General features: G+C 37.7%; 1 long non-coding RNA gene across 2 annotated transcripts in view; it reads left to right on the top strand.

Moving 5' to 3' along the window:
- Positions 1 to 25,957, top strand: part of LOC128199759 (uncharacterized) — a 33,511-nt gene extending 7,554 nt beyond the window's left edge. For both annotated transcript variants that reach the window (XR_008252330.1, XR_008252331.1), the window contains exon 3: positions 1 to 25,957. This exon is cut by the window's left edge and continues 3,133 nt beyond it. This is a non-coding gene — a long non-coding RNA (uncharacterized LOC128199759).

Raw genomic sequence — 25,957 nt, 5'->3', positions numbered from 1 at the left:
ATGTTTTAGTTTTTATTTTTAGTTCGGGATACAGTTGGTTGCGATGTCTGTTCTGATGTCGACGGCAGGTTCTGTTATACCGATGTTTGCATATTGACGCTGACTGCGATGAATGCGGTTGATATAGCTCATTCGTGACCTGCCACGGCTCTTGTGCTTTCGACCTTTCCTTGCAGCAGTTGTCTCGTTGTGTAAATTGCTGTTTATTCCCCAGTTCTTGGAGGATTGAGATGTTGGTTTGAAACTGTATCCAGGATATGGCAGGCAAATGCAAATTCAAAATTAATATATTTCAATTAAGCTCTACAAGCACTTTTGACACGTTGAGTTATGACATTATTTAATGGTGGTAGGTACAGTTGAAAACTTTAAATTAAAGTTACTAGGAATTCTTCTACACCACATTTCTAGAGCGTTTTGTCTTCTTTTTTCACTTTCTCCCAGAGCCCAAGTCTCATCACTATAAAGAAATCTCGTTCAAAAAATGCAAACTGGGGCAACTGAATTGTTTATGTAGACATTCTTGTCTTTCCAAGTTTTATGAAACTTAAAGTCGTAAACTTAAGATTAAGGCTACGAGTGCTAGGATTCCAAATTGGCTGAATCTGAGAAGAAACCCACATCGAAATCTGCCAGGTTAATCACAAACAATCTCATTAAAAATGTTAAAACTTGGAACGGAATACAGTTTTTTACAAATGTTACTCAATGTACTGTGTGTTACGTCAATACTTCCTTCTATTAGGTGTTACATATATTATTGTAATTTGAATGGCAATTTATTATATTAAATCCTGTGTGCGAAGACCTTCGAGCCTCGATTGTTCTCGATTGTATCCTTGATACGCTCGGTGTTGAAGCGTCGCAAGTCGCATGTCTGCGATTTAGAGATCTGTCTTTTAATCTAATGGTATTTTAACGCGTCTGTTGAGGACTGCAATCTCATTTCTTGTCTTTCTTTTAGAGCTTGAGTGTATGGTCTGAGAACTTGTTAGTTCTTTTTGTACAGTGGGTTTTGAAAAACTTAAACCCGACCGTTTGGACATTTTCCACAAGCCTGTTGTTTAGATCATCCACATCAACGCAATCAGCTATGCAATCGATGCGGTTCTGTAACTCCAGTTGAAAGCTCTCGGTGATTTGGATTTGGGCACGAGAAGGTCGGAGCTTAGAGTTCACCAGTTTGTACCGTTTCAGCTGTAAGTTGATATTCAAAGTTCCTCTTACCATTCGATGATCACTACCGGTTTTGACTCTGTTGATCACAGATACATTTTTGAATATATGCCGTTTGGTATACAAGATGAAATCTATCTCGTTTTTTGTGGAACCATCAGGACTCTTCCAGGTCCATTTCCTCTGTGGCGGCTTCCTGAAGAAGGAGTTCATCATAAAGAGACCCTCCTTCTCCATGAAGTCAGCCAATATTTGGCCCCTCTGGTTCCGATGCCCATAACCAAATTGCGCCACTCTCAGCTCTGAACCGCTCCTCACACCCAGTTTTGCATTGAAATCCCACATCACAATATTGTAGTAGGAGTGCGTGACATGTATGGCTTTTGATATATCTTCATACAATATCTCTACCTCCTCGTCGGTTTGTTTCGAGGTCGGCGCGTAAACCTGTATAATCTTCATCGAATACCGATTGGTAATTCGGAGAGCGAGGTACGCTACCCTACTCGACACACTCTCGACTCGTACAACATTGTTCACGAGGGATTTGCGGACGATAAACGTTAGTTCGGTCCGTAAAGTGCGTGCGTTAAATGTTGCCAGGTCTAGTCGTCAGGGCTGGCAGCGGAATCTCCCCCGGAGATTCTTGACACCCCTGGCCCCACCGTTACCACAACCGCTGCCAGAGCCGGGAATAGCGGGGCCACCGGGGACTAGGGGTTGTTTGTGTTTGGCTTTGTCCATATAGGTTAATGCCCAAAGAATGACCACGCTGGGCATGCGGGTTGGTCATTCGCAGAGCTGGATTTTTCCGCACCGCTGGATTTTCATAAATGGTACAAGCCGGTGTCGTTGCTGCCCGACACCGGCCTGTGCCATTTATAAAAATCCAGCCATTTATTTACTTTTATACTGTGGTCCTTCGGAATGTTCGTCTCCCATGGCATAGTAAGCTCTACAAGTACTATTCGGTTTGGATAAAAGGAAAATGTCTGGTCTAGATCTCGAAATAGCGACATCCACTGGGATTTTATAATGTTTCTCATACGTATCCATTAATAATGTCCAATCAGGTGCAGAACCTATGATTGAGTAAGGTTTACTAGATGATTTTGTTATTGAACCTGTTTTGACGAAGTTAATTTGTCTTTTATTTATAGTCGATGCTTTTTGAGATCTAGCTAGCTACTTATAGCTTCACGTATAATTTGAAGTACCCTATCACGTGAGTAAAGACCCCTATCCAGGAGCACCATGCATCCAACCAACAAGTGCCTTGCTGTCCCTATTGCCTCACCACAAGTATAGCAAGATTTTTCAGTGACTTTCCCCCATCGTACTAAGTTGCTCTGATCTGAGAGAGACATTTGAAAGGCATTAACATAGTATTTTAATAAGGCAGGAGACCAGTCATATAGCAATGTGCGCCACTTTAGTGCAACCGGGATGCAGTACTCAACTAAGGATAACCACTCATTTTGAATTTCTAAATTCATTGCGTGCTTTTTGTAGCTGTCATTTTCATCTTGTTGTAAAAAGGATTATACTATGTCTCGGTCTCCTTTTTTCTTAAGATAATTAAATTCTTAAATTTTTGCTTAAAGAACGAATTCATCATGAAGAGGTTGTTCGTCTGGCCTACCAACCCACATTTGGCCTCTGATATTTCTACTTCCATATCCATGTTGTCCTATAACTGACTAGGAACCGTTCTGAGTGCTCAATTTCGCGTTGAAATCACCCATAATAATGTTGAAATGGGATTTGGGTGTTGTTCAAGGCTCTGCTGATATCCTCGTACATTATTTCGACGTCAGTATCTAAGTGCTTAGATGTTGGTACATGTACTTGGATAACCTTAAGAGTCTCTTGGTTATTTTTATTACGAGATACGTGACCCGTGAAGAGGACTGATATTTCTAGATGTTATCAACGAGAGCTCTATTGACAAGGAATCCGACGCCGCTCTGTGGTGGCCTGTCATCTTGCCTATGGTAGATAAGGTGTCTTGATTCTAGTGTCTTGGTGTCCTCCCCTTCTCTACAGACTTCACATAACCCCAGAATATTCCATTTTATGTTCTCCAGTTTAGCCTCCAACTCTGTCATGCTTTCGTCGAGTCTTAAGGTCTGTCCGTTATACGTTGCCAAGGTCGGTTGTTTTTGGTAGCCTGTCGTCACCCAGAGATTCTTACCATCCCCTGTTTCACTATACCTTTGACTGTTACCATAGTCAGAAGTAGAGCCGCCGGGAACTGGGGACTTCTTTTCGGTTTGCCACTAATTAGGTTATATGTCCTAATCACCACACTGGCTGGGCATGTGGGTTGGCAATCGCAGAGCCAGACTGGGTGTCGCTGCTGCCTGACACCGGTCTGTGCCTATTATTTTGGAATGGTAAACTGATAATTGTTTCCGCCATTGTTCGGATGCCAGAGCCTCGTTTGTTAATCAGCAGAAGATACCACGGGCAGATGAGGTTGTCTGTTAGAGTGCTAAGGTGGAGGTGCACTCCCTTATCCTCCTGCGGAGATCCCTAGTTGATTGGCTTTTATATGATTTGGCGTTATTGGATTGATACATTGAAGTGCTAAAATGCCTTTACGGCGCTGCGTTTATGTCGTTCAAAAGTACAAGGCGCGTCTACAAGACTGATCCGATTACATCGAGCCGAAACTGTTTCCGGATGCTTTGGAAGATGTCTTTAAAACGCTAGAATTATGGCATCAACATAAATGGCGAGCAAACTTCACACCTTCGCTTTGCCGATGATAAGGTTCATCATCACAAGTTCGCTGCAGGAACTTCAAAACCTGCTGGATAGCCTTCATGTTACCTCCCAACGTGTTAGTCTCCGGATGAATCTGGGTAAGACCAAGGTCATGTTAAATGATTTAATCGTTCTGGGACCTATTACTGTTGATGGATACCATCAAAGCTGTTTCTGAATATGCTTACCATAAAACTTTAAAATGAGGTATTAGGTAAGCATATTCAGAAACGTATTACAAAATTTTGTTGAATGCGGGTTATAGGTTTCATCGTATGTATTCATTTTATTAGAAGTGTTATGTTCCTGTGTGGTGTGGTGTATCCTGTGTTAATTGATGACGGGATGTATTGATCGCTGCTGTGTGAATCAGAAAAATGTGATGAAAATCGAGACCAGTTTGTTTATGTCGGTTCATTTGCAATTTGATACTTCACTTTATTTACACTTCACCAAGACTCGTCCTAAAAATGCAAACTGTGAGCGGGTAATTGAATTTTTTATGGAGTCATCGTTGTCTTTCCTCGTTTTATGACAATTAAAGTCGTAAACTTAATATTAAAGCTACGATTCCAAATTAGCTGAGTCTGAGAAGAATCCCATAACAAACTTTATCAGGTCAATCAAATCTCATCAAAAATGTTAAAACTTGGAACGAAATACATTTTTTTATAAAATTCACTTAATTATTAAATGGCAATTTATTATAATTTTACTGATACTTTCTAGCGGAAGCTCTTTTACGTCTGCATTTTTTTAATTTTTAAAGTTTCTGACAACAATACCCTTGACCCAAACCCAAACCAACTCAATGGGATTGAGCTCACAGTAGTATGGTGGTATGCGAAGTATAGTTACACAATTTTGTGCGGCTAGATTGTCTATGATATAAGTATTATATTTAAATTTTTCTTTATTAACAATTTGTAACAAATTCACTTTTGAGCATAGTCTCGTCAAATGTCAATTTTTTTGACAATAGCCAGGCCTGAACATCGGCTTTTCTCTATGAGGTTGTTGGAATTTTTTCCATTTTTCTTTAGTGATAAGGAGCAATTATCTATGACAATTACCGAATCTTTTTTAATTTAGGTAAAATAATTTGGAACCATTTCTCAAACACACCGTTCATATCACTATGATAGTCTTATTACTTTTTTTACTTTCTAATAAGAGCAATCACCGACCAATGTGGCAAATAATTATTAATCGTCTGCCTTTATCAGGAGCCATCGGTAGACGCCATATTTTTGACGCCATAAAACAATTTCTGTCGTCAAAAACGTCAATCATGTTTCTGAATGTTATCTAAGGTCCAGTATTTATTGGTCTTTTTATATTTAAATTTTGTTTATATTATTATCTTGAAGCTCTGTATGGCATTTGCGGGAGTAGCTATGCTGTAAGCCGGAGACAAAATTTGAGCAATTTGATAAGCTGTTATCACTCGACCAGGATGGTAACGCATCCATTTTTCACACTCTTGTGCATAAAAAATCTCGAGACTGTTATGGATGCAGCGATGGAGCTGCTGAGTTTTGTGTCTGCTGTGAGGTGAGATTGTCAAGGCGTGAATGTGGTTTTCCCGGATGAAATGGACCGCTCCTAAGGTGCAGCGGGACGTGTGGTTATCTAGTATTACTAATACTGGACTGTCTTTGCTAGGCTTTGCGTGGTCTTTCAAATGAGATAACCAGTCAACAAACAAAGAGCTGTTCATGTAACTTGTGATAGAGGAAGGTAGGGCTCCATCTAAAAGCTCGGCCTTCATCCGTTTGCGTAGAAAAATGAAGGCAGGTGTCACATTGATGTTACGTTCAGCATTGGAAATGTTGTTGATGCATTTCATTCATTTTGTAGCTTAACTTGGGACATTCCGGTCTCGTCTATGTTATAAATTGCATGAGGAGGGAACTTGTAAGTGTCTAACAACTTCGTCAGATTTTCAAAATAGCGATCACAATGAGGCTTATTAAAACCTATTGCATATTAATCTTCTTTAATAGTGGAAGTGCTGGATTTAGAGACCAATAACTTATTGGTCTCTAAATCCAGCAATAAGTTACTATATGAGCTTTATTTAATTAATTACTTTAGAACAATCATATTACAGACATAGAGTCACAGACATAAGACCGAGTACAGAATAATACAGAACATGAACCATAGATAGTGGTTGCCATGGAGGTTAGTGGTAGTAGGTCGTATTTTCAAAAAAGCCGAAGCCGCTCTGTACCTGCCATTTTTTTTCTTGTTGAAACGATGTTCTAATCCAATCCTTTCAGCAAAATCATAAGCAATTTCTCGTAATTTTTGAGTGGTCAATACATAGAACTTTGTATGTTCAGGCATACACTGGGGCCAATAAATTTTTCAATTTAGGCTATTAGAATGTTTAATATGCTTGTACAATGACAAATTTGAGACTAATTAGCACGCATACAAAGAATGTTCCTTGTAATGCCTGCTATATTAATTTAGCAAGCATATGATAGACAACTTTGGTGTTAATTCTTCTGACGGCTGACGGCCGCAACAATCATACTCGTACTTTTTGATATCACAGTTGCACAGCCATATTTCCATTTCAGAGGAGAAAGATTGCCCGATCATTAATATCCAGCGTATTCTTAAAAAAACGTTTTGCAAACTCGTTAGTCTTAACAGGGGGATTGCAATGAAATGCGTGATTTTTATGATGTGGTTTCCTTGTTCTCCCCTTCACAATATACCAATATTTTGGGTTTGGATATACTCATGGAAATATACTCCCATTGCATTTTGATACTACCCAATGCCCAATAATTCTCAAATAATATTTTCCGTTCACCTTCAGAAACATTTCTCTCCACATGGTTCTTTCATGGTTCTTTTGAGTTCAAGCAAGAAAATCAGACAAAAAAGAAAGGTGGACACCAGGTCGACCAGTATTACGCAGATTTATTAATCACATTTCTCCGCCAACTAGCTTCATTTTGCTTACGTTTTCTTCGTATTTTAGCTTTCGGACTTGGCGTATTCGTGAAAAAGGAATTTCAAGAAATGATGGAGATAGGGATATGCAGGCCTTCACCTAGTACGACTCGATCACGCAGAGAAACTCCAAGCATAGCTCGCTCTTTCGCCCGCTGAGTGATTTTAAGCCTTCTAAAAAGGCTCATACTTAGCAACCAAGTTTCGGATCCGTAGGTTATCACTGGCAACAAACACTATTCAAAGACTTTCGTCCTCAGGCATTGAGGAATGTCGGACGAGAAAATGTCGTGAAGTTTCCCGAACGCTGCCCAGCCGAGCTGGATTCGGCGATTCACCTCTTTCTCGAAATTTGACCTAACCTTACTGGACTGTGTGTCCTAGGTAAAACTCTGTTGAGGTCGTTGAGTGATTTACTCACCATTGATGTTGATGCCAAATCCGTTCCAGTCCAAAAGTTTAAAGACGTCTTCCAATGCGGCGGTAAATAGCTTCGGACAGATCACATCTCCCTGCCGCACTCCTCGGCCAATTAAATTGGTCTCGTAGTCTGATCCTGTATACGGACTGACATAGTGGCGTTTTCATACAAACACTTCAACACTTGGATGTACCTGTAGTCGATCCGGCATCTCTGCAAAGATCTCGGGCTTAGAAGTTAAGATATTGCCCTGATCGGTCTTCAAACGGGTCAACTGTCTTTGTCCAATAGACAGATCTCTCGCGAACACTTTTGAGCCTCGATTATTCTCGATTGTATCCGTGATACGCTCGGTATTGAAGCGTCGCGCGTCGCATGTCTGCGATTTAGAAATCTGTCTATTAATCTGACGGTACTTTGACGGGTCTGTTGAAGACTGCAATTTCATTTCTTGTCTCTCCTCCATGAGCTTGAGTGTATGGTCCGAGAATTTGTTGGTTAATGGAAGTTTTGAAAAACTTAATCCGACCGTATGGGCAGTTTCCACAAGCTTGTTGTGTAGATCGTCCACATCAACGCAATCTAAGCGGTTTTGCAATTCCAGTTGAAAGCTCTCGGGGTTTTGGATTTGGGCACGAGTAGGACGAAACTTAGATTTCACCAGTTTGTACCGTTCTAGCTGTAAGTTGTTAAACTAGGTTCATTGTTCGGGTGGCACTGTCACTTTTTTGATTACTATTTTTTGTTATTGCGTATTAACGCACTCTAAGCTAAGCTGGCACTTATTCCTGGCACCGTAGCGACAAACCGCTCGTAACTCCTTGTTTGGAGCTGTGATGCGATGTTTGCAGTAACGCCAGTTGATAATGCATTGGTTAGCGTTACAATGCGCTGACGGTAGCCTCTACTTCTTTTGAGAGTTAATGATTGTCTTGATGATATTGTTGGAACTCGCTTCGTAAATTGCGCTATTGTGCGCTATAATGAAAGCGTGCTGCTTTGTTCAATGTTTTCGCAGGTATAAAGTGTAGCTGTAGGGTGTAATTGAAGGGACGCGTAGCTAATCTCCGGCTTCTAGATTTGAATTTCTAGAATGTCAAGTGTGGGTATCTCATATGTTGAATTTCACGGTTCGTTTTACTGTGCGACTAGATCTTGTTTTAAGTGGTAACGGCTGGCTCGGCGTAATGCAGATATTGGGCTCTGCTTTTCTGTTCCCTGGGCTTGAGAACTCTATATCGTCTACAATTAATACATAAGTGACACTGTGACTTTTTTGTTGTTACAATCTAAAGTGTATATGAGATGGCACCAACGATCATCTTGTCTATGATCGTCGTTTCTAACAAATATGTGGGAACAATTTATTAGGTGTTTGTCACCGACGCGTATTTATAATATTATGTACAGTACATGAATTTAAATAAATGGCGAAACGGAACGTGTGTGGTGAAAAACGTCACTCACTGACAGTAAAATCAAAACGTCACTCGTTGACAACTAATTTGAAAACTAACGACTCTTCCTCCAACCGAGCAACGGTCACCACACACGTCTCCAAAGAAATAAGCCGATTTTACCAAAAGCTGTGTTTTTATTGAGCCTGGCCTTTACAGTGTTGATGAATAAATATTTTGCTGTCCCGCGTTCATAAGTCTGTATGTGTGAGGTTAGAAACGGTTGAGAGGGTATCAATTAATAGTTTTATGAACTCATGAACGCTAATATTTGTTTTAGTTCTTGAGCTAAATATATCGCTTAATAACCTAACACTACATCAATATAAAAATTATGAAGGACAATCCTAGGTCTGATTTTATTGCTGTACGCAACCCTAAAATAATTATTAGCAAATTATATGGGAATAAAACATTTTCGCCACATGATTGAAGACAGAGAGCTAACGGTACTAACAGACCACAAACCATTAACTTTTGCTTTCAAAAATATGCGTAGTACGTGTATGTAGCGTTGTGTGACCGCGAATATTGCGCGATCGTCGATTGGTCCTCCGTATAAAATATAATCGGCCGTGAGTTTGCTTCGCCTTTGTGTGGCCAAAACAGAGATGACAGCGCCCGTATCAATGAAAAAATGTGTTCCGTTTACGACACCGGCTAAGTTGTTAGATATGCAAGTCGGTGTCGGAATTAGTTTTCTGACTGTTTATTACGGTTATGAATGTCACCATGTTCCGTGCGTTCGCTCCGTAATTTAAATGGTAAAAGCACTTATAACCTAATTCATCTGGCTGAGCAGTTTGATTTATAAAAAGTTGCCTATTTCTAAAACCTACACTATTATCACGGCTTTTTGAGCGAGCCCTCGATGGACCCGGGAAACCCGGGTTGTTTATTTGAGTATTTAACGCTGCGATTTGTTCTTTAAGCACGTTAATTCATAATTTTCAATGGCTTGTATCAGAATCAGATCTTGAGATTGGCGATAACTCTGGTGCTCTGGTATTCTCTAAAATTTCGTCGGCTGCTGCCGCTATGCTATCTAATTTAACCTCCCCTGTATCGCATGCTGTGAGAACCGCTCTTATTGACTGTGGGAGAAGACCGGTCCATAGTAGTTTAAGAGTTTGCTCGGGAATACGGTTTTTTCCGAGATTACGCATGCGTCTTAATAATTGCGATGGTTTTTGATGGCCTAACTCAATCTCGTTCAGTTGTTGATTGAGTTGACGTGTTTCTGACTCCTCACAAGTAGAAATAAGCCTATTTTGCAAAGTTTTAAAATTAGTTCGTGTCAGGCATATTGTATAACAAGTCACTTATGTCACTTAATTTGTTTTAACCCAACCTAGCTATTAATAATTGACTTTTATGGAGATCCAAAGGTAAGTACCTTTTAAGGCTCCACGATGGCGTTGAATTGGTGGAACGATATCCGTGGTCGCTCCCGCCAGAAGTCTGGTATTCTCGATTTCTTGGTGATAGCTGTCATGTGTGGCTGTGTAGACTGTTCCGGAAGCGCTTGTGCTTTATTTCGTTTATTAAAAGATGAAGTTACGTTTCATATGTAAGTATTTATTTATATCAAATTTATAATAAAAATGTCGTATAATTAAATTTATAATGTATTTCGGCCATGATCCCGACTGCCATATCTTGTTACAAATGTCTTGGAAGATATGGACACCCATATCATCCAAAGTCTTTATAGTTTCGATTGGGATAGCATCACCCCCTGTAGCTTTTCCGTATTTTTTACCTCTTAACCATGCTGAAGAGACCCGAGTTTTCTTGTTTTTCTGTAATGAGTTTTTATTTCCTTGGGCATGCATGGCTTTGATATTTACTGAGTTCACGGAAAACGAAGATTTTGCAGGCTGTATTTGTCTGTCAGGGGTTATCTCTTTAATTAATCGTGCAGAAGTCCAAGGCTGAGGTAAAATCTTAGAAACTATACCTTTACCACCAAACAAACAAACAAAAAGAGAAAGTTGCAGAACCGTCCACTATTTCGGATTGTAATTTTACAAGGCAGCCAAGTTTGAAACGCAAATCTGCACACTTTGGCGTTCCTCCGTCCAGTATTTCGGATTGTAATTTTACAAGGCAGCCAAGTTTGAAACGCAAATCTGCACACTTTGGCGTTCCTTCGTCTAGTGTTTCGGATTGTAACTTTACAAGGCAGCCAAGTTTGAAATGCAAATCTGCACACGATGGCGTTCCTCCGTCCAGTATTTCGGATTGTAATTTTACAAGGCAGCCAAGTTTGAAACGCAAATCTGCACACGATGGCGTTCCTCCGTCCAGTGTTTCGGATTGCGACTTTACAAGGTAGCCAAGTTTGAAACGCAAATCTGTAGAAGTATACAAATGAAAACTTTAAAATGAAGTTAACTACCTCTTTTTCCTGTTTCGTGGTAAACATTGATCTACTTGTATAACCTACGGGAGAATTTTTACCAGCTTTCGTTTTTTTGTACGATGTATCGATTACGACAATGTAATGTCGTGTGGCAGATTTTCAAGTTCTCTGGTTACCGTTTTTACTTTTTTCAATCTTGTATAACTACATTGGCAGCTTAGCGTTTTTCGTAAATAGAATAAAGCGAAAAAAAATTCTGCCAACGAAGTGGTTAAATCTCATGAAGGTAAATACATTGTGTTTTATTTATCTAACCTATTTAGAATTATTGTTTGCGTTCTCAATAGAATCCGAATCTTTTTCCTGTTCCGTGGTAAACATTGATCTACTTGTATAACCTACGGGAGGATCTTTACCAGGTGTCGTTTTTTTGTACGATGTATCGATTACGACGATGTAATGTCATGTGGCAGATTTTCAAGTTCTCTGGTTACCGTTTTTACTTTTTTCCATCTTGTATGACCACATTGGCAGCTTGGCATTTTTTGTAAAAAGACCAAAGCGACAAAAAATTCTACCGATAAAGTGGTTAAATGTCATGAAGGTAAATACATGGTGTTTTATTTATCTGACCTATTTAAAATTATTGTTTGCGTTCCCAATAGAAGGAAAACTTTAAAATGAAGTTAACTACCTCTTTTTCCTGTTCCGTGGTAAACATTGATCTACTTGTATAACCTACGGGAGGATCTTTACCAGCTTTCGTTTTTTTTGTACGATGTATCGATTACGACGATGTAATGTCATGTGGCAGATTTTCAAGTTCTCTGGTTACCGTTTTTACTTTTTTCCATCTTGTATGACCACATTGGCAGCTTGGCGTTTTTTGTAAAAAGACCAAAGCGACAAAAAATTCTACCGATAAAGTGGTTAAATGTCATGAAGGTAAATACATGGTGTTTTATTTATCTGACCTATTTAGAATTATTGTTTGCGTTCCCAATAGAAGGAAAGCCTACCTTCATTATAACTGAATGACATATATGAATAAATGAGAACTTATTCATAAATGTGCTCCGCTCCTGATACTTATACTATATTCCAATGCAATCATAACCGATTTACATTTTTTTTTGAATTGCAGAAACTATACCTTTACCACCAAACAAACAAACAAAAAGAGAAAGTTGCAGAACCGTCCAGTATTTCGGATTGTAATTTTACAAGGCAGCCAAGTTTGAAACGCAAATCTGCACATTTTAGCGTTCCTCCTTAAAGTATTTCGGATTGTAATTTTACAAGGCAGCCAAGTTTGAAACGCAAATCTGCACACGATGGCATTCCTCCGTCCAGTGTTTCGGATTGCAACTTTACAAGGCAGCCGAGTTTGAAACGCAAATATGTACACTTTGCCGTTCCTCCGTCCAGTGTTTCGGATTGTAACTTTACAAGGCAGCTAAGTTTGAAATGCAAATCTGCACACGATGACGTTCCTCCGTCCATTGTTTCGGATTGCGACTTTACAAGGCAGCCAAGTTTGAAACGCAAATCTGCACACATTTTCGTTGACATTCAGGTGAATAAGGTCAATATTAACTAATCTATACTAATATTATAAAGCTGAAGAGAGAATACCACCAAACAAAGAAAAAGAGGAAGTTGCAGAACCGACCAGTGTTTTGAAAAGTTATTGTTGTGCTATCTTGAGGGTGCCTTTGGTAAAGGCTTTACAATTTGAGGATTAAACACAGCTGAAGCATTTGTCTTTCCTGATGTTAATTGAAGTGCATGGGCACTATTAATAGTCACAGAGGCAGCCTGAGATACATCACCTTGATCTGTGGCAGATTGTTGAGATGGTTCACCAATCTGACCCGATGTTGAAGTCTTTTATTTTCAAATTTATTTGAGGTAATATTTGAATGCTACGATTCCGGGAATTTCATAAATTGACATTGTTTTTCCCGAATTATTTCGTAGCCAGTTGTCTTGAGCATGAGCACAGTACGATTTAAATAGCCCATTGATGCCCACATCCAGTGGCTGTAGCCTGTGTGTGCAGTGAGATGGGAACGACATCATTTTTATTGAGTTTGCTTTAGCTTTCTCAACTTCGTTGGTGTCTATGTGTGACGAGGGATTGTCTGTTATTTAATAGTAACACTGGTTCTATCTGGAGTGGGTTTCGTGAACTTGATCAAGTGATCCATATATGTGAGGAATTCAGTGGCAGTCATCCATCCTGATTTATTCCCAGCTTCAATTGACTCAGAGGGCCCATCTCTTAAAACAAGTCTTTAAATTTTAAACGGAGAAAGACAAACAGGTGGAACCGTATTTCCTGCGACACTTGCTACTAACTAAAGTCCCACGCTCTGCGAAAACTATAGCACCAACCTTTGTTTTGTGCCTTTTTAAGCTACTATCTTCTCCGGCTTTAAAACAGTTGTGACTCCAGTCTCGTCCAGGTTCCATATTCTGGAAGGAGATATCTTATATTAGTAAAGAATATCGCCGAGTTTTGTTAAAAAAATCATCTATTTCCTTTTTAACACGCTTATATTAGCTTCACTTGGTAGAATCTCAATTTGGCACACGCTCTGAGTTCTAATGACAATACATGACTAGAAAAGAAACGTTATACAAATCCAATATGGCGGCCTCCTCAAGATGGCGAACAGGCTATTTGAAATTAAAGAAAGAAAGAAAGAAATATCTTTATTTTTAGGCAGTGACACACATTACAATAATAAATTTTAAATAGTTAACTTATAGCTAAGAAGAAGAACGCCCTGCAATATGTGGCATAACCTAGAAAAAGGCCCTAACTCAGCATTGCACCCCCATGGTATGGGTATCAAATGAAAAGGTTCTCTGCTAGAAATACGAGAAATATCCATTTTTAATTATTAGTGCGTGCTAAAAGCGTGTTTTTTAAACTTTTTTATTGTTATAATTCCAGTGAACTAGTCCGCCTCAGCTTCTCGATTCTTATGCCACGTAGGAGGAATGTTTCCCAAAGAATATTTAACTGCACATTCATACGCAAGTCTTCGTTACTCTCCTGGCAGCAAACCGAAGTATACTAATGAAAACTTTAAAATGAAGTTAACTACCTCTTTTTCCTGTTCCGTGGTAAACATTGATCTACTTGTATAACCTACGGGAGGATTTTTACCAGCTTTCGTTTTTTTTGTACGATGTATCGATTACGACAATGTAATGTCGTGTGGCAGATTTTCAAGTTTTCTGGTTACCGTTTTTACTTTTTTCAATCTTGTATGACTTCATTGGCAGCTAAGCGTTTTTCGTAAATAGAATAAAGCGAAAAAAAATTCTGCCAACGAAGTGGTTAAATCTCATGAAGGTAAATACATTGTGTTTTATTTATCTAACCTATTTAGAATTATTGTTTGCGTTCTCAATAGAATCCGAATCTTTTTCCTGTTCCGTGGTAAACATTGATCTACTTGTATAACCTACGGGAGGATCTTTACCAGGTGTCGTTTTTTTGTACGATGTATCGATTACGACGATGTAATGTCATGTGGCAGATTTTCAAGTTCTCTGGTTACCGTTTTTACTTTTTTCCATCTTGTATGACCACATTGGCAGCTTGGCGTTTTTTGTAAAAAGACCAAAGCGACAAAAAATTCTATCGATAAAGTGGTTAAATGTCATGAAGGTAAATACATGGTGTTTTATTTATCTGACCTATTTAAAATTATTGTTTGCGTTCCCAATAGAAGGAAAACTTTAAAATGAAGTTAACTACCTCTTTTTCCTGTTCCGTGGTAAACATTGATCTACTTGTATAACCTACGGGAGGATCTTTACCAGCTTTCGTTTTTTTTGTACGATGTATCGATTACGACGATGTAATGTCATGTGGCAGATTTTCAAGTTCTCTGGTTACCGTTTTTACTTTTTTCCATCTTGTATGACCACATTGGCAGCTTGGCGTTTTTTGTAAAAAGACCAAAGCGACAAAAAATTCTACCGATAAAGTGGTTAAATGTCATGAAGGTAAATACATGGTGTTTTATTTATCTGACCTATTTAGAATTATTGTTTGCGTTCCCAATAGAAGGAAAGCCTACCTTCATTATAACTGAATGACATATATGAATAAATGAGAACTTATTCATAAATGTGCTCCGCTCCTGATACTTATACTATATTCCAATGCAATCATAACCGATTTACATTTTTTTTTGAATTGCAGAAACTATACCTTTACCACCAAACAAACAAACAAAAAGAGAAAGTTGCAGAACCGTCCAGTATTTCGGATTGTAATTTTACAAGGCAGCCAAGTTTGAAACGCAAATCTGCACACTTTAGCGTTCCTCCTTAAATTATTTCGGATTGTAATTTTACAAGGCAGCCAAGTTTGAAACGCAAATCTGCACACGATGGCATTCCTCCGTCCAGTGTTTCGGATTGCAACTTTACAAGGCAGCCGAGTTTGAAACGCAAATATGTACACTTTGCCGTTCCTCCGTCCAGTGTTTCGGATTGTAACTTTACAAGGCAGCTAAGTTTGAAATGCAAATCTGCACACGATGACGTTCCTCCGTCCATTGTTTCGGATTGCGACTTTACAAGGCAGCCAAGTTTGAAACGCAAATCTGCACACATTTTCGTTGACATTCAGGTGAATAGGTCAATATTAACTAATCTATACTAATATTATAAAGCTGAAGAGAGAATACCACCAAACAAAGAAAAAGAGGAAGTTGCAGAACCGACCAGTGTTTTGAAAAGTTATTGTTGTGCTATCTTGAGGGTGCCTTTGGTAAAGGCTTTACAATTTGAGGATTAAACACAGCTGAAGCATTTGTCTTTCCTGATGTTAATTGAAGTGCATGGGCACTATTAATAGTCACAGAGGCAGCCTGAGATACATCACCTTGATCTGTGGCAGATTGTTGAGATGGTTCACCAATCTGACCCGATGTTGAAGTCTTTTATTTTCAAATTTATTTGAGGTAATATTTGAATGCTACGATTCCGGGAATTTCATAAATTGACATTGTTTTTCCCGAATTATTTCGTAGCCAGTTGTCTTGAGCATGAGCACAGTACGATTATATAGCCCATTGATGCCCACATCCAGTGGCTGTAGCCTGTGTGTGCAGTGAGATGGGAACGACATCATTTTTATTGAGTTTGCTTTAGCTTTCTCAACTTCGTTGGTGTCTATGTGTGACGAGGGATTGTCTGTTATTTAATAGTAACACTGGTTCTATCTGGAGTGGGTTTCGTGAACTTGATCAAGTGATCCATATATGTGAGGAATTCAGTGGCAGTCATCCATCCTGATTTATTCCCAGCTTCAATTGACTCAGAGGGCCCATCTCTTAAAACCAAGTCTTTAAATTTTAAACGGAGAAAGACAAACAGGTGGAACCGTATTTCCTGCGACACTTGCTACTAACTAAAGTCCCACGCTCTGCGAAAACTATAGCACCAACCTTTGTTTTGTGCCTTTTTAAGCTACTATCTTCTCCGGCTTTAAAACAGTTGTGACTCCAGTCTCGTCCAGGTTCCATATTCTGGAATAAGATATCTTATATTAGTAAAGAATATCGCCGAGTTTTGTTAAAAAAAATCATCTATTTCCTTTTTAACACGCTTATATTAGCTTCACTTGGTAGAATCTCAATTTGGCACACGCTCTGAGTTCTAATGACAATACATGACTAGAAAAGAAACGTTATACAAATCCAATATGGCGGCCTCCTCAAGATGGCGAACAGGCTATTTGAAATTAAAGAAAGAAAGAAAGAAATATCTTTATTTTTAGGCAGTGACACACATTACAATAATAAATTTTAAATAGTTAACTTATAGCTAAGAAGAAGAACGCCCTGCAATATGTGGCATAACCTAGAAAAAGGCCCTAACTCAGCATTGCACCCCCATGGTATGGGTATCAAATGAAAAGGTTCTCTGCTAGAAATACGAGAAATATCCATTTTTAATTATTAGTGCGTGCTAAAAGCGTGTTTTTTAAACTTTTTTATTGTTATAATTCCAGTGAACTAGTCCGCCTCAGCTTCTCGATTCTTATGCCACGTAGGAGGAATGTTTCCCAAAGAATATTTAACTGCACATTCATACGCAAGTCTTCGTTACTCTCCTGGCAGCAAACCGAAGTATACTAATGAAAACTTTAAAATGAAGTTAACTACCTCTTTTTCCTGTTCCGTGGTAAACATTGATCTACTTGTATAACCTACGGGAGGATTTTTACCAGCTTTCGTTTTTTTTGTACGATGTATCGATTACGACAATGTAATGTCGTGTGGCAGATTTTCAAGTTTTCTGGTTACCGTTTTTACTTTTTTCAATCTTGTATGACTTCATTGGCAGCTAAGCGTTTTTCGTAAATAGAATAAAGCGAAAAAAAATTCTGCCAACGAAGTGGTTAAATCTCATGAAGGTAAATACATTGTGTTTTATTTATCTAACCTATTTAGAATTATTGTTTGCGTTCTCAATAGAATCCGAATCTTTTTCCTGTTCCGTGGTAAACATTGATCTACTTGTATAACCTACGGGAGGATCTTTACCAGGTGTCGTTTTTTTGTACGATGTATCGATTACGACGATGTAATGTCATGTGGCAGATTTTCAAGTTCTCTGGTTACCGTTTTTACTTTTTTCCATCTTGTATGACCACATTGGCAGCTTGGCGTTTTTTGTAAAAAGACCAAAGCGACAAAAAATTCTACCGATAAAGTGGTTAAATGTCATGAAGGTAAATACATGGTGTTTTATTTATCTGACCTATTTAAAATTATTGTTTGCGTTCCCAATAGAAGGAAAACTTTAAAATGAAGTTAACTACCTCTTTTTCCTGTTCCGTGGTAAACATTGATCTACTTGTATAACCTACGGGAGGATCTTTACCAGCTTTCGTTTTTTTTGTACGATGTATCGATTACGACGATGTAATGTCATGTGGCAGATTTTCAAGTTCTCTGGTTACCGTTTTTACTTTTTTCCATCTTGTATGACCACATTGGCAGCTTGGCGTTTTTTGTAAAAAGACCAAAGCGACAAAAAATTCTACCGATAAAGTGGTTAAATGTCATGAAGGTAAATACATGGTGTTTTATTTATCTGACCTATTTAAAATTATTGTTTGCGTTCCCAATAGAAGGAAAACTTTAAAATGAAGTTAACTACCTCTTTTTCCTGTTCCGTGGTAAACATTGATCTACTTGTATAACCTACGGGAGGATCTTTACCAGCTTTCGTTTTTTTTGTACGATGTATCGATTACGACGATGTAATGTCATGTGGCAGATTTTCAAGTTCTCTGGTTACCGTTTTTACTTTTTTCCATCTTGTATGACCACATTGGCAGCTTGGCGTTTTTTGTAAAAATACCAAAGCGACAAAAAATTCTACCGATAAAGTGGTTAAATGTCATGAAGGTAAATACATGGTGTTTTATTTATCTGACCTATTTAAAATTATTGTTTGCGTTCCCAATAGAAGGAAAACTTTAAAATGAAGTTAACTACCTCTTTTTCCTGTTCCGTGGTAAACATTGATCTACTTGTATAACCTACGGGAGGATCTTTACCAGCTTTCGTTTTTTTTTGTACGATGTATCGATTACGACGATGTAATGTCATGTGGCAGATTTTCAAGTTCTCTGGTTACCGTTTTTACTTTTTTCCATCTTGTATGACCACATTGGCAGCTTGGCGTTTTTTGTAAAAAGACCAAAGCGACAAAAAATTCTACCGATAAAGTGGTTAAATGTCATGAAGGTAAATACATGGTGTTTTATTTATCTGACCTATTTAGAATTATTGTTTGCGTTCCCAATAGAAGGAAAGCCTACCTTCATTATAACTGAATGACATATATGAATAAATGAGAACTTATTCATAAATGTGCTCCGCTCCTGATACTTATACTATATTCCAATGCAATCATAACCGATTTACATTTTTTTTTGAATTGCAGAAACTATACCTTTACCACCAAACAAACAAACAAAAAGAGAAAGTTGCAGAACCGTCCAGTATTTCGGATTGTAATTTTACAAGGCAGCCAAGTTTGAAACGCAAATCTGCACACTTTAGCGTTCCTCCTTAAATTATTTCGGATTGTAATTTTACAAGGCAGCCAAGTTTGAAACGCAAATCTGCACACGATGGCATTCCTCCGTCCAGTGTTTCGGATTGCAACTTTACAAGGCAGCCGAGTTTGAAACGCAAATATGTACACTTTGCCGTTCCTCCGTCCAGTGTTTCGGATTGTAACTTTACAAGGCAGCTAAGTTTGAAATGCAAATCTGCACACGATGACGTTCCTCCGTCCATTTTTTCGGATTGCGACTTTACAAGGCAGCAAAGTATGAAACGCAAATCTGCACACATTTTCGTTGACATTCAGGTGAATAAGGTCAATATTAACTAATCTATACTAATATTATAAAGCTGAAGAGAGAATACCACCAAACAAAGAAAAAGAGGAAGTTGCAGAACCGACCAGTGTTTTGAAAAGTTATTGTTGTGCTATCTTGAGGGTGCCTTTGGTAAAGGCTTTACAATTTGAGGATTAAACACAGCTGAAGCATTTGTCTTTCCTGATGTTAATTGAAGTGCATGGGCACTATTAATAGTCACAGAGGCAGCCTGAGATACATCACCTTGATCTGTGGCAGATTGTTGAGATGGTTCACCAATCTGACCCGATGTTGAAGTCTTTTATTTTCAAATTTATTTGAGGTAATATTTGAATGCTACGATTCCGGGAATTTCATAAATTGACATTGTTTTTCCCGAATTATTTCGTAGCCAGTTGTCTTGAGCATGAGCACAGTACGATTTAAATAGCCCATTGATGCCCACATCCAGTGGCTGTAGCCTGTGTGTGCAGTGAGATGGGAACGACATCATTTTTATTGAGTTTGCTTTAGCTTTCTCAACTTCGTTGGTGTCTATGTGTGACGAGGGATTGTCTGTTATTTAATAGTAACACTGGATCTATCTGGAGTGGGTTTCGTGAACTTGATCAAGTGATCCATATATGTGAGGAATTCAGTGGCAGTCATCCATCCTGATTTATTCCCAGCTTCAATTGACTCAGAGGGCCCATCTCTTAAAACCAAGTCTTTAAATTTTAAACGGAGAAAGACAAACAGGTGGAACCGTATTTCCTGCGACACTTGCTACTAACTAAAGTCCCACGCTCTGCGGAAACTATAGCACCAACCTTTGTTTTGTGCCTTTTTAAGCTACTATCTTCTCCGGCTTTAAAACAGTTGTGACTCCAGTCTCGTCCAGGTTCCATATTCTGGAAGGAGATATCTTATATTAGTAAAGAATATCGCCGAGTTTTGTTAAAAAAAAAATCATCTATTTCCTTTTTAACACGCTTATATTAGCTTCACTTGGTAGAATCTCAATTTGGCACACGCTCTGAATTCTAATGACAATACATGACTAGAAAAGAAACGTTATACAAATCCAATATGGCGGCCTCCTCAAGATGGCGAACAGGCTATTTGAAATGAAAGAAAGAAAGAAATATCTTTATTTTAGGCAGTGCCACACATTACAATAATAAATTTTAAATATATAGTTTATAGCTAAAGCAAAAAAAGAAGAACGCCCTGCAATATGTGGCATAACCTAGAAAAAGGCCCTAACTCAGCATTGCACCCCCATGGTATGGGTATCAAATGAAAAGGTTCTCTGCTAGAAAGACGAGAAATATCCATTTTTAATTATTAGTGCGTGCTAAAAGCGCGTTTTTTAAACATTTTTATTGTTATAATTCCAGTGAACTAGTCCGCCTCAGCTTCTCGATTCTTATGCCACGTAGGAGGAATGTTTCCCAAAGAATATTTAACTGCACATTCATACGCAAGTCTTCGTTACTCTCCTGGCAGCAAACCGAAGTATACTAATGAAAACTTTAAAATGAAGTTAACTACCTCTTTTTCCTGTTCCGTGGTAAACATTGATCTACTTGTATAACCTACGGGAGGATTTTTACCAGCTTTCGTTTTTTTTGTACGATGTATCGATTACGACAATGTAATGTCGTGTGGCAGATTTTCAAGTTCTCTGGTTACCGTTTTTACTTTTTTCCATCTTGTAAGACCACATTGGCAGCTTGGCGTTTTTCGTAAAAAGACCAAAGCGACAAAAATTTCTGCCGATAAAGTGGTTAAATGTCATGAAGGTAATTACATGGTGTTTTATTTATCTGACCTATTTAGAATTATTGTTTGCGTTCCCAATAGAAGGAAAGCCTACCTTCATTATAACTGAATGACATATATGAATAAATGAGAACTTATTCATAAATATGCTCCGCTCCTGATACTTATACTATTTTCCAATGCAATCATAACTGATTTACATTTTTTTTTGAATTGCAGAAACTATACCTTTACCACCAAACAAACAAACAAAAACAGAAAGTTGCAGAACCGTCCACTATTTCGGATTGTAATTTTACAAGGCAGCCAAGTTTGAAACGTAAATCTGCACACTCTGGCGTTCCTCCGCCCAGTATTTCGGATTGTAATTTTACAAGGCAGCCAAGTTTGAAACGCAAATCTGCACACTTTGGCGTTCCTCCGTCTAGTGTTTCGGATTGTAACTTTACAAGGCAGCCAAGTTTGAAACGCAAATCTGCACACGATGGCGTTCCTCCGTCCAGTATTTCGGATTGTAATTTTACAAGGCAGCCAAGTTTGAAACGCAAATCTGCACACGATGGCGTTCCTCCGTCCAGTGTTTCGGATTGCGACTTTACAAGTTAGCCAAGTTTGAAACGCAAATCTGTAGAAGTATAAAAATGAAAACTTTTAAATGAAGTTAACTACCTCTTTTTCCTGTTTCGTGGTAAACATTGATCTACTTGTATAACCTACGGTAGGATCTTTACCTGCTCTCATATTTCTTACAAATCGATGTAATGTCATGTGGCAAATTTTCAGTTCTGGCTACCGTTTTTACTTTTTTATATCTTGTATGACCACATTGGCAGCTTGGCGTAATAACATTTCGGATGTTTATCCTCTCAGTATTCCGTTCTACCATCCTAATAATATGAAAAGTATACCGTACAAATGTATAGAAAATTTACGTAACCCGGGAACAACCAGCCCCTGCCTCCCCTGCCGTTCAGTTATGGTTTTTATCAAATCATTTACATTTGATTTTGAAAATTCATTCAATTTGAAAATTGTCTAATTTGTTGAAAATGTACGTGTTCGAACAACTTTTTCCCAATAAATTTAATCTTTTCAAAAAAACCTGCCCATCCATTGTTCGAATAACAACGTAAGCTATTTTACAGATTTTGATTACATCGCTAGATGGATACATGAGCCTCTTTATTTTTGGCTACAATAAATGTATTAAGAGAGCACCAACACAAACATCTCTAGTATTTTTTTTTATCAATACACGTGTAATGTTTTCCGAAATTATATGCTATTATTTGGAAACTAAACTCAGTCAAACTTTTTAAAAATTCGCCAATTTCTTGTTCGTCTGAATCATCATAAATCCATTCTTCATTTGACACTGAATCGGTAGATATTTTATTTATTCGCCCTGCCGCAGAAGAGCAGCAAGGATTGATAAATTTTAATATACGAGTATGTATGTCTCATGTAAAAGAAAAATACTTTTTACTGTTCATCTCATCTAAATTTTTATAAGCATATTATTAGATTAAAATAGAAAAACTAAAACGACAGCGAGAGAACAGAATCAATCTCTTTAATCAAAAAAGTCATCAATTAGCACAGACTGCCTTAAAATACTACCAAAATACTATACTTGTATTACTTGTATTGTTGCCATATTCCAAAAATAAATGTCCCAATGCAGTACAATTTTCCAAACCAATATCTTTGAATATATCTCAACAAGGACCGAAAGCTTTTTATATGCCGCTACGAATCGTCGAGCTGTTGGGTTATTATTTGTTCCACCATGTGCTTCAATATTCCAAAATAAAAGCTCTAGATCTTGACTAAGCTTTTAAAATGATAAATAGTTAAATATTTTTCTTGAATCAAATTGACATAAATATTTTAATGATCCTGCACATCCCAAAAGTCCCAAAAATCCAGGTTTTTCGAGGACTTTTTATTAAAAGAACACCATCTGTCGTTTTAAGACTTGAAATATACGATGCATTGCTTTCATTCTTCTTTTTCTTTAAAACCCATAATGAAAAATATTTCGTGAATTGAATATGTCAAACATAATATTAATTAATAAAAGAAAATGTTCTGTAGCTTGACAGTCTTTAAATCTTTACGGCAAAATTGCATGGTCTCTTACTTTTAACATTAACGCTAAAAAGCTGTGTGGCTAATTTCAGTTTGATCCTCTGATTATAAAAATCGATATGGCGGTTTCTGAGGTCATTAGACTAATGAAACTTTTCGTTTTCTTGTATTTTATTAAGCCCTACTACTTATTTATTTCTAATATTGCCACTGCAATTTATTTCCATCTTTGTCAATAAATATTTTGGCTGCTTGAAATGTATTTCTCAAAAGTTTTGCCATTATGGCAAGAATCGAGTTTGTTGACTAAAGTTGCTTTTGTTATAGGATGTTCTAATTGTACATTTCCATTTTAAAAAGAACACTGTTGTGGACAAGAACAGTAAAGTGGTGAAGAACAATAAATGTTGTGTCATGACATATTCGCTGCGTATCCATCAAATGTTAAGGCCACAATTTTAATGCCGGAATCGTAGACAAGTTTAAGACAAAGCTCAACGACCACACCATGGAAAAGCCCACGGGTACCTTAAATTTGCTGTTTATCGTGCGTATTATGCGTATCCTCTACCAAGATCAAGATGCGCAGCGAATATATTTAACGTACACAATTCTTAATTTGTAAGAAAGACAGTTAGATTTTTGATATTGCTATATCAATTTCATTCACATTGTTTAATGCATAGATCTTGGTATATAACAGCGGATACGCGACATGAAATTATTTTAGAGGTTTCTGGTTGTCATGTTTTATCGATAATAATGAAAAACCCCTTACATTAGTAAGGGGTGAGTTAGCTTGGGCTGGGGCTTCTCGAAGGACCAGACGTCTAATGAAGTTGGAGCAGGGATTGGGTTATAGGGACCAGATTTGGGGTGAAATGATAAGTGCTTGGAAGGTACCTTGATGCGCTCATGATGAGATGAGATAGCGGGCGGCGGGTCTCGCTGTGCTGGCTGAAGACTTCGATGTGCAGGAAGCTGGCCACCGCGTGTGGCGCCTGGTGCAGTGGAAACCGGTGATAGCGTCAAATGTTTCACAACACTGAATTTACTTTTGCGCGGATTTGAGTTTTGTGCGACTCGAGTGAATAACACTGAATTTAACTGAAGGTTTTAGGTGAATTTAATAAGAATTGCACCGAGAGGTGTGCCGACACGCCGCGTTCCGACCAGAGAGACGATAGAAGATTGTGAGAAAAAAATGGCCGACGTTATTCCAGGAAATCCGTCTATGGTCTGCAGTGTTGCCATTTTCGAGTCGTCACGCATTTAGTGGGAACATACTCGATGTAAGGTTATAAAAATATTAAGTAAATTTGTGAAATTTAAATGCAATGTACTTACTATTGTATTTTAGAATATTGTATAATATAAAAATCTATACTTACATTGTAATATCTTATTGCGAAAATGTATTTTTATTGCTACCTTAAAACCAAATTTTGATAAAATAAAATGGGCTGTGGCTGTGTCATGGACACGGCGGAATTGTTGTACGTGAATACGTAATTGGTTAAATTCGTGATGAACGGAATCTCTTTTTATAGGTCCTTTATAGATTTTAGCATTTGGAAATGTAAGTGAATTCACATTTAGTGTATCAAAAAGGTTATCCATAGTTAATACAAATGGTATAATATTTCTACATTCGTTTTGTAGAACACATCGTGATGTAGGATGTTCTAAAGCAGTTCGCAGTGCTACGGCTGAACATTTGTGCTGCTAATTTCACTCTCATCTTTTGTATTTTATCTGGATGAACATGTTCTTCACTTTACTTTTGGAAAAATCTTAATTCTTCAATCTATTTGCTACATAATAGTTGATGAAAATAGTCCCATTTAACAATTTTTGTTTTATCTTCATCTTCAAAATCAGTATAGATTAAATTTATTGTCAACAAATTGTTTCGCATACCTTTAAGGAGGTGAGGTGGGTCGAAAAAAAGACTTTTTTTTTGTTTGCCAATTTTAAAATAATCATTTTCAAATTGCAAATTTTTCTTAATACACATTTCTTTAGTATCTTTGATCAGTTCATTAATGGCACTGACATTCACAGTGCTTTGATCGCACACTGTACATAAATTAACAGGCCAGTTTTTGTTATTTTCTGTATAACATCTTTTAATATATTTTTAGTTTGCTTAAAATGTTTCTTTATACCTTTGACTATGAAGACTAGGGCATGGTTTGCAATGATTTTCTTCCCATTACTGACAAATCTCCTCAATTTATCTTTCGAGGATTTTCGATAAGGACGCTAGTCCATTAATTAGCAACAACAAAAATATTTTATTACAAAATAAGTTATTGGTGGTAAAGAAACTGAACATACGAGTAGTTATTGAAGTTTCAGGCTAATGAACTAAGAATTCAGAAGAATTCTTAGTTAATCATCCTGATTTTCGTGATATTCATTGTTTGCTGAAGTTGTTGGCCATGCAAAAATCTCTGTATAGAAAGGGGAATGTCCACCAGCCCATACAACGTCGGCCCAAGAAA

This window comes from Bicyclus anynana, chromosome Z (assembly GCF_947172395.1).
Source record: "Bicyclus anynana chromosome Z, ilBicAnyn1.1, whole genome shotgun sequence".
Lineage (NCBI taxonomy): Eukaryota > Metazoa > Arthropoda > Insecta > Lepidoptera > Nymphalidae > Bicyclus > Bicyclus anynana.
Note: the sequence above shows the minus strand (reverse complement) of the source record. Positions and strands in the feature narration are given on the sequence as shown.